At 44.7% G+C, this 14,010-nt stretch overlaps 1 protein-coding gene across 12 annotated transcripts in view; it reads right to left on the reverse strand.

Annotated features, from left to right (window-relative positions):
• NEXN (nexilin F-actin binding protein) overlaps positions 1-13,048 on the reverse strand; it is a 48,908-nt gene extending 35,860 nt beyond the window's left edge. For 4 of the 12 annotated variants that reach the window (XM_056532642.1, XM_056532637.1, XM_056532636.1 and 1 more), the window contains exon 1: positions 12,799-13,047. The gene's annotated coding sequence lies outside the window, so the exon portion shown is untranslated. Of the gene's footprint in view, positions 1-1,327; positions 2,043-8,810; positions 8,922-12,798 lie in introns of those variants that run through there. The other 8 variants (XM_056532641.1, XM_056532638.1, XM_056532632.1 and 5 more) reach the window with 5 other exon arrangements.
• Positions 13,049-14,010: the final 962 nt, after the last annotated feature.

Here is a 14,010-nt window from a genome sequence, read left to right on the forward strand (position 1 = left end):
CGGAAAAAGAACTAGAGATATGGCCGAGGGGCCCCGCACTCTGTATAACTCATAATCTGCTACCAACTACTGACACTGTCTGGACAATCTGCTAAACGACCTGTTTTTACATTTAATATTTTACTTGCCAATAGTAACAAACAAGAGCTCAATATTATATTACACATTTTTGGAAAGCAAAGCAACAATACACAGGAGTCACATGGCTTCAAAATATGTAATGTCAGCAAAAAGTACGGGATCATTGCATTCCCTATCCCAAAATCTGTTTCTCTCTCACACATACAGTGGGGTCTAGCTGAGGGTCACTCACACATACAGTGGGGTCTAGCTGAGGGTCACTCACACATACAGTGGGGTCTAGCTGAGGGTCACTCACACATACAGTGGGTTCTAGCTGAGGATCACTCACACATACAGTGGGGTCTAGCTGAGGATCACTCACACATACAGTGGGGTCTAGCTGAGGGTCACTCACACATACAGTGGGGTCTAGCTGAGGGTCACTCACACATACAGTGGGGTCTAGCTGAGGGTCACTCACACATACAGTGGGGTCTAGCTGAGGGTCACTCACACATACAGTGGGTTCTAGCTGAGGATCACTCACACATACAGTGGGGTCTAGCTGAGGGTCACTCACACATACAGTGGGGTCTAGCTGAGGGTCACTCACACATACAGTGGGTTCTAGCTGAGGATCACTCACACATACAGTGGGGTCTAGCTGAGGGTCACTCACACATACAGTGGGGTCTAGCTGAGGATCACTCACACATACAGTGGGGTCTAGCTGAGGATCACTCACACATACAGTGGGGTCTAGCTGAGGGTCACTCACACATACAGTGGGGTCTAGCTGAGGATCACTCACACATACAGTGGGGTCTAGCTGAGGGTCACTCACACATACAGTGGGGTCTAGCTGAGGGTCACTCACAAATACAGTGGGGTCTAGCTGAGGATCACTCACACATACAGTGGGGTCTAGCTGGGGGTCACTCACACATACAGTAGAGTCTAGCTGGGGGTCACACACATACAGCAGATTTGGGTTATGATCTTATCTGGGGAGGTAAGCTGTCGCCAGAGGTGTCTGGCAGTGGTTTCCTCCCCATACAGAATGCTTGGCCCAGCAGAGCGTGCATGTGTATCTGTTGGCTGAATAGATATCTGAGAATGTATGTCCAGCTTAAGATTCTCGTGGGGATGTGGACTGGGACTAGCGATGATGTTACTACTATCATGATGAGATCTCTAAAGCCATAGACAAAGATTTAATCATAGATAATAGATACATCACATAGACAAAAGTATTGGACTCTACCTCTGAAACACCGAATTTAGATTTCATTCAGCCCCATTCCCAAAAGTGTATAAAATCCAGCACCAACCAATGCAGTCTTTTTACCAATATTTAGGAAAGACTGGGTCATTCTAAAAAGCTCACTGTACTCCAATGAAAGTCAGGTCCTGGAGTTTCTTCCCCCTAGATCTTCCCCTATCGGCTGTGAGCTGTATCATTGAGAAGGTGAAGCCTTTAGGAACGAAGTGGAGACTAGAGAGCGGGGCCACCAAGTGCTGAGGCGTATAGTGCAGACCTAGGTATGCCTGATGAAGATCTCAGTTCGGGATTGAAACGCGTTGCAATGAATACTATTATCACATCCACTGGGACAGGCAACTTCATTCAGAGGAACCCATTTCCATATTGTGTCCGTACGGGACAGACTGACGTCATTCCGGGAAGTTCCTCGTGGCAGCGGTCCAGCAACTTTCTCTCCAGACGCCACTGTAGGTGTTGTGCCCTGAGCGCAACACTTGGGGGTAAGGACACTACAGTTTTTTCAATTTATCTGTACCCCAAAAAAGTCCTCACTAGGGGCGCACCCCGTGTTGTTTTTTCTGTTTCATTCATTCACCAAGAGCTTCATGGCAATGGCGTCCATAGCTGATTAGCTGCATGCCGGCCCTACATCACCAAGCACCGGATGGAGAGTCTCCAATGGACTCCACCAAAGCTTTGTAGACATGTTCTGGGGAGCGATGAATAGCACTTCTCTATCTGGCATCTGATTTGTGAATGCCCGGAGAACGTCACCTGCCTGACTGCAATGTCAGGGGGAGATTTATCAAAACCTGAGTTACCCATAGCAACCAATCAGATCGCTTCTTTCATTTTTAACAAGGCCTCTGCAAAATGAAAGCAGCGATCTGATTGGTTGCTATGGGCAACTGGGCAGCTTTTCCTCTGCACAGGTTTTGATAAATCTCCCCCATTGAGGGGAAGTCTGATGTGGTAGAACTTGACTGGCCAATCAGAACCCTGACCTCAACCCCATCCAACACGTTTGGGATGAACTAGAATGGCGATTGTGTACTAGGTCTTTTTCTCCAACATCAGTGTCTGACCAAACAAATGCTCTAAGGGATGAACGGGCCAAAAAATTATCACTTACACCTCCAAAATCTTAAAAGGGGTACTCCAGTGAAAAAAAAAATATTTTTGAAAATCAACTGGTGCCAAAAAGTTAAACAGATTTGTAAATTACTTCTGTTAAAAAATCTTAATCCTTCCAGTACTTATCAGCTGCTGTATGTTCCACATGAAGTTGAATAGTTCTTTCCAGTCTGACCACAGTGCTCTCTGCTGACACCTCTGTCCGTGTCAGGAACTGTCCAGAGAACCAAAACCAACATAGTAGATCATAATGAAACGATACTAATTCAAAAAAGAATTTTATTGAAATACAAAGATCCATAAAAACACATAAAATTTTATATTTTTTATGTGTTTTTATGGATCTTTGTATTTCAATAAAGTTCATTTTTATTTGAATTTGTATCGTTTCATTATGGTCTACAATGTTGTTTTTTTAATTGACCATATGATATAGGGTCTCAGATAGTCATATATCTTTTTGGGTAACTGTCCAGAGCAGGAGCAAAAATCCCCATAGGAAACCCCTCCTGCTCTGGACAGTTCCTGACACGGACAGAGGTGTCAGCAGAGAGCACTGTGGTTAGGCAGAAAAGAACTACTCAACTTCCTCCAGAGCAATACAGAAGCTGATAAGTACTGGAAGGATTAAGATTTTTAAATAGAAGTAATTTACAAATCTGTATAATTTTTTGGCACCAGTTGACTTAAAAAAAAAAAAATTCCCACCGGAGTACCCCATGGACAACCCTTGGAATATGCTTATAATTTATGGTTGTACTTATATAGCAAATGCAACGAAGCAGAAGAACATTTCAGAACATTTATCTTTATAATATCGAGCGGCACCTAATGTGGGGGGAACACTGCTGCACCTAATGTTGGGGTAACACTGCTGCACCTAATGTGGGGGGAACACTGCTGCACCTAATGTGCGTCGTATCGACGTTCGCTCACGTTGCGCTCCCAGAATTCAAGGGCCGGCGTTACTATGTCTGCCGGCCCCAGAGCGTGACGTGTGTGAACATCAAGGGGGGGGGGGAGGCAAATTCCTTCAAACTGCCCTGAGTACAAAGACTGAGTATGACCCTGAACGTGGTATTATAATCCCGGCCTTCTGTGTTTTGTGTATTAATAAGCGATCAGATAAACCTTTCCCGCTTCTCCTAGTATGTGAACATTAGGATGATCAGCTGATCACAGAGCATCCGGCTGCTAGAATGGTTGTGATTAGTATAGAATGACTATACGTTCTGTTTTATTTAATTTTTTTTTATTTCAAGACTTTCATCCTTTTATTAAAACAAAACAGTACAAGATTAACATTTCAGCTTTTTTATGCGCTTCACCAGCTACTAATCCCTGTTCTTAAAGTGACCACAGCCCGTGCTGCCTGATGCACCTGTACTGTGCCGGATGACTGGTGATGCGGGGCGGAGGCTCGTGATGTCAAGCCCCACTCGTGGTGTCACGGCCATGCCCCCTCAATGCAAGTCTATGGGAGGGGGCATGATGGCCGTCACCCCCCCCTCCCATAGACTTGCATTGAGGGGCGTGGCTGTCACGCCACGAGCAGGGCGTGGCTGTGACACCACGACCCTCTGGCTCTGCACCCGCAGCTTTAAATGAACACCGGTTGTAGCAGCCGGACCCCCGCAATCAGACATCTTATCCCCTATCCTTTGGATAGGGGATAAGATGTCTAGGGGCGGAGTACCCCTTTAAACTAACGTGAAGCCTCCTAAGTGCTCCAGAGAAGCTCTCTTTTCTGGATAAAATAAAGGAGGGACCACCTTCTATTAACTCAGTACAGCCTTATAAGTTGTTTCTTTGTTAGTTTTTTTTAGTTTAGGTTTACATAAAGTGCAGCTTCCATTATTACTGGCATCCAAGCTGCATCTGTCACACAAGCCTGTGGTATCTGTGTTTCCTTGAAGCGCTGGGATCCTGGGTTCGAATCCAGCCAAGGGCAACATCTGCGCAGAGTTGATATGTTCTCCTCGTGTTTGTTTGAGTTTGCAGTTTAGATATAAACCTATTGATGGGTTCATTGGGTTATGTATGTGATATATGCAATGTAAATATTTTGTGTCACTGTCTATACATGACATCTGCACCATATCATCTGGCTGAAAGATTTATATCCAGAGTATGAAAAAGCCCTAACAATCAGGGGAAGATCGTTCTCCGCCTTAGAAACTTACTAACTTTGTATTCGCTTAGCAAAATGCAAATCATTCTACTAAAAATTACTAAAGGTTTCTAGGTCGTTGTTTACGTTCTAGATGACATCGTCGAAGACCAGATCTCGGAACTGTGCAGCAGAAACAACTACAACAAATGGACCGGTCCGCTTGTAGAAGAGCGGGTCAGCTTGATGTAGGGCTAAGTGTTTTGGTTAGAAATAACAATGGAGAACAAAAATGGTTTCCTGGAAAGATCACGGCACAAACTGGCCCACAAGTACGGCGTCCATTTTAGGACATCGTCAGTCGTCAAACATAACTCCGTCCTCAGTCAGGGGAAACGGCGTCCCGCCTCGTCCCTCGGACCAATCGCCATCAGTCGTCAGCCGCAACTCCGTCTTCCATCAGGTGAAACAGCATCCCGCCTCTTCCCTCGGACCAATTGCCGTCAGCCGCAACTCCGTCCTTCGTCATTTGAAACGGCATTCCGCCTCCTCCCTCACACCAATCGCCATCCTCCCTCAGCCACAACTCCCTCCTCCCTCATCCGAAACTCCGTAGTCCAAAACGCCGTCATGCCTCAGACGATTCTCCCTCAGATGCAACTTCCTGCCACGTAGCAGAGCCGAAACTGAAACTTGCTTGTGTTCTACAGACACTACATGTGCTACAGAGTCTGTATAGCAGAGCCGACACTGAATAGCGTGTACAGCAGAACCCGTATAGTAGAGAGACGACACTGACTCGCCTCTGCTACACAGCAGGAAAGTTTTTCGTCTGAGGGATGACACAGTTTCGGATGAGGAAGTTTAGGATGACAAAGGAGGGAGTTGCGGCTGACTCGTGATGGAGATTGGCCCGAGGGAGGAGGCGGGACGCCGTTTCACCTGACGGAGGACGGAGTTACGTCTGACGACTGACGATGTCCTAAAATGGACACCGTACACAAGAGAACTATGTTCACTAGATTGTTTGAATTGGACTCTTATCGTAGTGAGGATGTAACTTAGATAACCACTGGTTCCAACCAAGGTCTGCAGAATACCATCTCTGACCGCACAACACATCTAACCTTGAAGCAGATGGGCTACAGCAGCAGAAGACCACACAGGGGGCCGCCACTCCTGTCAACTTAGAACAGGAAACAGGCTACAATCCATCCTGCCTTGTATCAGCGGTTCAGACTGGTGGTGGCGGTAAAATGGTATGGGGGGCATTTTCTTGGCTGGACACAGAGGTGGCATCTAAGGTTTGACCTCATAGGGTCCAGAAGCCACACTAAGGATGCAAAGTGCCACCAAAATATATTGACAACACTTATAAAACTACAGTACGAGTCAATACCTGATATTTCTGGCAGGACATAGTGGCTCAAAGGGTCACATGGACCATGGACTAACACAACATACTCCATGAGAGAAGAGGAAATAGTTAATGGATTTCCTAATTATTTACAAATAATAAAAAATCTGAATAGTGTGGGTATTTTTCCCTTTAGGTTGGGTTCACATGTTAAAGGGGTACTCCTAAACTGTGCCGAACGCTGGAGCCGGCGCCGGGAGCTCGTTACGTAATAGCCCCGCCCCTCATGATGTCACCCCCCACCCCCTCAATGCAAGTCTATGGGAGGGGGCGTGACGGATGTCACGCCCCCTCCCATAGACTTGCATTGAGGGGGCGTGGCGTGATGTCATGAGGAGGTGGGGCTATGACGTCACAAGCTCCGGGCTCCAGCGTTCGGAACAGTTTGTTCCAAACACTGAGCAGCGGAGTACCCCTTTAAGATACCACAGCTAATTACCGTGTGCATTTTTCCTGGAACATCCAAAATCGCAATAAAAATTTTACATTCACCCCAATTATGTTAATAAATGAAATTGCACAACTTAATTTTTTTACGCGATTTTGGCAATTCCCTGCAAAAACGCACGCGGTACTTAGTTGCAGTACCGCAACGTGTAAACACAGCCTGACTGTGAAACCCCTAACAAAAATCTGCAACATAACAAGTAACATAATTAGTAAATAGGATCCTCCTGTCTGTAAATGGATCTTTTGTACAGATACACCTGTTCTGTGAAGGCCTCATAGTTTGTTAGAGAGCATTACTGAACAAACAGCAGCATGAAGACCAAGGAGGTCTCTTCTGAGATGTTCCATTGGATTCGGGCTTTGGCCGGATGTTCGGACTATTGAAGGGGAACTCCGGTGGAAACAAGTGGAAAGCAAATGTTTTCAAATCAACTGGTACCAGAAAGTGAATCAGATTTGAGAATTACTTCTATTTCAAAATCTAAACCCTTCCAGTACTTATCACCTGCTGTATACTAGAAAATTGTGCAGTTCTTTCCAGCCTGACCACAGTGCTCTCTGCTGACACCTCTGTCCGTAGTACAAGCAAATCACCATAGAAAACCTCTCCTGCTCTGGACAGTTCCTGACACGGACAGAGGTGGCAGCAGAGAGCACTGTGGTCATACTGGAAAGAACTTCACAAATTTCTCTGTAGTATACAGCAGCTGATAAGTACTGGAAGGATTAAGATTTTTAAATAAAAGTAATTTACAAATCTGTTCAACTTTCTGGCACCAGTTAATTTGAAAAAAGAAAAAAAGAAATTTCCACCGGAGTACCCCTTTAAAGTTAAAGGGGTATTTCGGGATTATACATCTTATACCCTATGCAAAGGATAGGGGATGAAATGTATGATCGCAAAATTGATGAACTTGGTGCAGCCCCGGGCCGTCACGCCCCCTCCCATAGACACGAATGGAGGGGGCGTGGCGTAATATCAAAAGGGGCGTGACCGTGACATCACAGAATGCCGGGGACTGCACCGAGAGCCCAGCAGCGGGACCATTGCAATCATACATCTTATCCCTATCCTTTGGATAGGGGATAAGATGAATAAACCCGGAATACCCCTTTAATGTGGGGGATTTAGCAAAACCTGTGCGGAAATCAGATCGCTTCTTTCATTTTTTTTTTTTTTTTTTTTTTAAAAGGCCTCTGAAGAAGCGATCTGATTGGTTGCTATGGGCAACTGGTCAACTTTTCCTCTACACAGGTTTTTATAAATCTCCTCCAATGGCTGCACCACAGGTTATCCGAAATGCAAGTCAGTGATACCTTATTGCAGTTACCCCATCGATCTACGCTGAAAATGTAATGTGAATGGGGTCTTAGCAACATTCTCCAATAACTACTGTATTAGAAAATACCATAACAGCCACGTTGCATTCACGTTCTGGTTCCAACTATAATAAAAAATATTCGGATCTCGTCATTGGCCTGAAAAACATCAGGTATTTGCTGCCAAAGGGAGCGCGTAACATATTCACGAGTCTCCGTGCGGGATGTAGAATAAATATTGTTCTTTTTTCAACATATACAGATATTGGGGGAGATTTATCAAAGCCTGTGTGTGATAGCCTGGGGGAGTAGGGTATCTATTCGTGACGCCAGGGTGAGGGCTCCTCTGTAATGCTTGTCCTACCGCCACACTTCCCAAGAGCGATAGGGAGGTAGAGAATAATTGAATGTCCACAACCGGAGAGTTTGCTGAAAACAGTTGGAACTTTACTGAAGATTTTATGCAAGCTTCATAAGCGGAACAGTCTCTATACAGGCAAAGTCTCTTAGAGATTGAAAGTGGTTGGGACCTTAAGCGTTTTAGAGTCCGTAGACTGATATGCGCTGTTCCACTGGATTTAGGGGATTTAGTTGCAGTCCAGTAGTCACGCTAGCTTTAGCGGGGATTAGTTTAGAACTCACGGTTTAGTTTAGGCTGAGGCCTTAGGTTTTATGGCCTAGCGTGTCTTTGAAAGTTGCGCAGATCCGTCCTACTAGTCCGGCATCCACAAGAGCAGCCACCCAAGAGAGCGATCATTGGCTACAGCTCCCTTATATGAGCAGGGGCTGGACTAGAGATAATGGGTCCAATACTTCTGTCAATCACCTTCACATAGAATTATGGGTAGCATGTGACCCAAGGACCTCCAAAGGTCCTCTAACATACCATAGAGGAATTAACATAGTCACATGACTGAAGGTCCTGCGACGCCAACAAGGTAAGCATACTATACATTATATTAAATATACATTATTAAATATGTACATAAAAACATTATAGAATTAGAGTAGAGAAGAGGCGACTAGGGGCTGTCCCACCTGGGGGACCCTACCTGAGCGTAGTTACTCTGACTTTGGGGACCACCATACAAGGTACGGTATGCAATACAGTACCGGGACACCACATGTGCAAAGGAAAAGTTACCCAGTTGCCCATAGCAACCAATCAGATCACTTCTTTCATTTTGCAGAGGCCTTGTTAAAAATGAAAGAAGTGATCTGATTGGTTGCTATGGGCAACTGGGCAGCTTTTCCTCTGGACAGGTTTCAAGAAATCTCCCCCATTGTTATATATACTTCTACGGTTTGAAAAAAAAGTATTACGAGACACGCGTCACTATTGTTTTCCTGTACAAGCGGCTCCAAGTGTGTGGAAAGGTCTAGAAAAAAAAAAATCAGGAGCTGCCGGGACGGCGAGGGGAGGGGAGGGGGTGGGGGTCTCAGCTGTGTGAGGCCGAAAATAGCCAAACTGTGCATTGCTGCCTGTGCTGACCTACAGTCTCTCAGACAGGGCACGGGGCCAGGACAAGAGGCGGCCAGGACCTCCCCGCCCCCCATGGGGCCGCATAGAAAATAGAAAGAACACAATTAAATTATTAACGCGGTTCAGCAGGTCCACAGAACGTATACAGTAAGCCCGGCGAGTGCACAGAATCTACAGAATGTGATACCGTAACAATAAACACGCGTAGAATACACAGCTGTAGGTAGGGCCGGGGCTACGCGAGGATAGAGGTCGTCAGATGTCGCGCTGTGTGCGCCGCCACACCTCGTCGGGCCCTATTAGAAACTATTAACCCGCACTAAATGCTCGGTACTTTAGGGTCAGCTCTTCCAGATCCACCCCAATAATGAGATTTTAGGGTTAACTGACGCGCGCAAATTGCAGTAAATTCACGGTTGCGGCCCGACAACTGTTTCCGTAGGGACGAAAGTCAAAAGTTCCGTTATTGAGAAAATGTAAGTACAATTAGCGTCCGCGTTCGATTTCCCCCTGCTGCGCCGCCACAGGAGTTAATAAACAATTACACCAGTATCCATTCAAATTCAGTGGGTTGCCATGGTAACGAAGGACAGGATGGGTCCTCCAGAGAGAGAGAGAGAGATGCTGTCCGGGCATGCTGGGAGTTGTAGTTTTGCAACAGCTGGAGGAACACTGGTTGGGAAATACTGCCTTAAAGGGGTGTTTCAGAGGAAATAAAATGTTTTCAAATCAACTGGTGCCGGAAAGTTATGGGAGCGGCCAGTGACGGGAGCGGCAGCTGTCACCTGTTGTAAGGACTCATCCCGTGTCCTGTGACATTGCCCATACTCTGCAGGGACCGACTCTGTTCAGACTCGATATAAAGCCTGAAATCCTATATTAAGAAAATGTACATGGTGCGGTATAAGGTGACCGGCTGTCCCAATCATTATCATGTGACTGCGAGGACTCTGCTTAATAATATTACCGCCATATCATCTGCATTAAAACAAACAGAACACAGGTTCTCACGAAGAGAAACATGGAAAGCTGTGTTTTCTTAGGATTTGTGAAATGGATATTACACAAATTATTTCATTTACTTAAATTTTTTTTCAAAAACCACAGACCCATCGCTCAAGTAATAATATCCGGTGACCAACATTTTTTATCCAAAACAATAAGAAATCCAGTATAAATAGTAGTGAAGAGCGGCAGGGGCCATATTCGAATTCGCGATATTTTGTGAATATATGGACAAATATTCATCCTATGTTTGCGAAATTCGCATATTCACTATGTTTGTTCTTTTTTTTTTTGATGCAAAAATTCGTAATGAAATTCACATAGTGCGCATGCGCGATTATATCTTTCACCTAAAACAAGGGAGGGATCAGCGTCCTCTGACTGGAAGTGTCGATATTCGTGAATATTTGCATATTCGCATATTCTCATATATTCGCAAAAAAAAAAAAAAATATTCGTCATTACAAATATAAATCACTATATTCTAAATATTCGCGAAGTGACTATATTCGCGGTAAAAATTCACATTTCGAATATTCGGGCTCATTGTGTTAAAGTTCACCATAATTGTAATGCCCATCTTCTTGCATCCCAGTTTTCTAATAATTTCAGCACATTAAAGGGTAATTTCGCCATATAGTGCCAAGGCAATAGTGCGATATACAGATCACATAATAGAGTCCTATCATTATATGGGACCACGACAGTACTGCTATGTATACAGACGACATCATATTGCCATACAGTGCCAAGACAATACTGCTATAAAGAGATCACATAATAGAGCCCTACCATTATATAGGTCCACAACAGTACTGCTATATACTGACCACATAATAGTGCCTTATCACCGTATCGCGAAGGCAATAGTGCTGCACACAGATCACATAATAGTGCTATACCATTATATAGTGCCAAGACAATACTGATATATACAGATCTCACAATAGTGCCATACCACCATATCGTGCCAAGACAATACTGCTATATACAGATCACATAAAAGTGCTATACCACCATATAGTGCTAAAGAAATTCTGCTATACACAGCTCACATAATAAGCCAAACCACCATATAGTGCCAAGGCAATACTTCTATATACAGACAACATAAAAGCGCTATATCACCATCTAGTGCCAAGGCAATAGTGCTATATACAGCTAACATAATAGTGCCATACCACCATATAGTGCCAAGGCAATACTGCTATATACAGATCACATAATAGCAATATATCACCATATAGTGCTAAGACAATACTGCTATATACAGTGCTATACTACCATATTGTGTCAATGTAATAGTGCTACATACAGCTCACATAACAGTACCAAGGCAATAGTGCTAATTTCTCGCTAACATCATTTCTCGCTAACATAATAGGGCCATACCGCCATATAGTGCTAAGACAATACTGCTATATACAGTTATATACTACCATATTGTGTCAATGTAATAGTGCTACATACAGCTCACATAACAGTACCAAGGCAATAGTGCTAATTTCTTGCTAACATCATTTCTCGCTAACATAATAGGGCCATACCGCCATATAGTGCTAAGGCAATACTGCTATATACAGCTCACATAATGGTACCATACCACCATATAGCACCAAGACAATACTGCTATATACAGCTCACATAAAGGTGCCATACCACTGTAGTAGTGCCCAAAAAATAATGGTATATACAATCCCCATACTACCACCAAACAATGCGCAGCATTTAAATAATACTCCCATAAAAAGACCACATAATACTGCGACTTAATTCTAACAACTATTATCAATCACTGTTCAATAACAATTAATTTCTATTTTATTAATTTCTCCTCCTAAAATTGCTGCTGCCGACAACAAACCCCCATTGGTTTTGTGGTGCCCGATGCTGTTGTGGGTCTGGGATATTTGCCTGGGAAAAGCTGGCAGCGCCACACTGGGGCCTATGGCCGACACCGTGGCCTTCTCTATCCATCATAATGACAGTCGCTGGATTATAACTTCAAAGTCAACGGATGGCGACTGCTCCCTTCAGAAGTATCAATTAGTGCCCCCCATTAAGGTACAGTACTCGTCCTATCATTTCCATTCATCAAGGCAAAGTTTTCCCAACCAACGTGCTTTCAACTGTCTCAACACTACAACTCCCAGCATGCCTTCGGCTGTCCAGGGATGCCGGGAGTTGTAGTTTTGCAACAGCTGGTTGGGACACACTGATCTAAGGAAGCACTAGCACCTCTCTCCTTGTAGTATATCTGTTATTTACAGAGCTGGGTAAGATGGATTGAACTTTTCCTGGTGCCAAGTTGAAAGGTGTCCACGCCTTAACTGGTGCCATGCCACAAAAAAAAACTCATTTTAATAGATTTCACTCACACTTTCAAAATCTTTCTACAAGTTCACACGACAAGTAATTCCGAAGCGATAAGTCCAAGAAAGAACAATGACCAGTCCTTATAGGTGGGCAGGAACACCCGTTTGGCCAGACATGCCCTTAGTGCCCCCTTGGGCTCTTGTGGCACCCCTACGTTCATGCATTTGAAAACTTACCGTGCTCCAGTGAAAGGGCCCAGTGCCCAGATGAGGGTCTCTAGACAAGGAAAATCAGTATCCCTGGCGGAGCTGTCCTCTCGCTGTGCCAGGCCGGGTGACCCTGTGATGTGTGGCCCCCCCAGGCAGTGTTATAGAGAAGATGAGCACCACACTCTAGTCCCTAGTCTGAGCTCTTCTGCTCCTCTCATCAGACTGGATGCAGTTTGGCTGCAGTAACTCCCCAGCCTGTGAGTTTCCATAAAAGTCCTGCTTGTCAGGTCATCTACCACATTCCAGACAATCCAAAAGCAGCTCTCAGCTGTCGAGTGCTCAAATGTTCCCAGTGCGACCCCCTGCACGGGGGAAACCACACTTCATTCTTCAGCTATGAATGAGAAGAAGGGGTGTAGAAAAAGGGGTTCGGTCTGGAAGGGGTTAATTCTTGTTCAACCTTTTTTTTTTCTTTTTTTTTCTCGTTACGGATCTGTAGGACTGTTTATGGGGATCGGTCGCCTTATTACCGTCGCTTACTAGGTCGGGATTATAGTTCTTAAAAAAAATGAAGGTTCGCCGTTACTTTGGAAAACAAAAAAATAGAAATAAAATGTAAAAAATAATGTACAAAATTATATATATAAACTTTCAGAAACATAGAATGTGTCGGCAGATAAGAACCACTTGGCCCATCTAGTCTGCCCAATAATCTGAATCCTATCAATAGTCCCTGGCCCTATCTTATATGAAGGATAACCTTATGCCTATCCCATGCATGTTTAAAGGGGTACGCTGTAGCCAGGAGCTTGTGACGTCATAGCTCCGCCCCATCACAACGTCATGCCCCACCCCCTCAATGCAAGTCTATGGGAGGGGGCGTGACGGCCGTCACGCCCCCTCCCATAGACTTGCATTGAGGGGGGCGGGGAGTGACGTCATGATGGGGCAGAGCTATGACGTCACAAGCTCCCGGCTCCAGCGTTCGGAACGGTTTGTTCCAAACGCTAAGCAGCGGAGTACCCCTTTAAACTCCTTCACTGTATTTGTAGCTACCACTTCTGAAGGAAGGCTATTCAATGCGGCTACTACTCTCTTAGTAAAGTAATACTTCCTGATATTACTTCAGAATCCTTTGCCCCTCTAATTTAGGGGTTAGGTCTGGAAGGGGTTCCTTTTTGTTCAACTTTTTTTTTTTTTTTTTTTATTGTTGGTTACGGATCTGTAGGACTGTTTATG

Source organism: Hyla sarda, chromosome 7 (genome assembly GCF_029499605.1).
Source record: "Hyla sarda isolate aHylSar1 chromosome 7, aHylSar1.hap1, whole genome shotgun sequence".
Taxonomy (NCBI): domain Eukaryota; kingdom Metazoa; phylum Chordata; class Amphibia; order Anura; family Hylidae; genus Hyla; species Hyla sarda.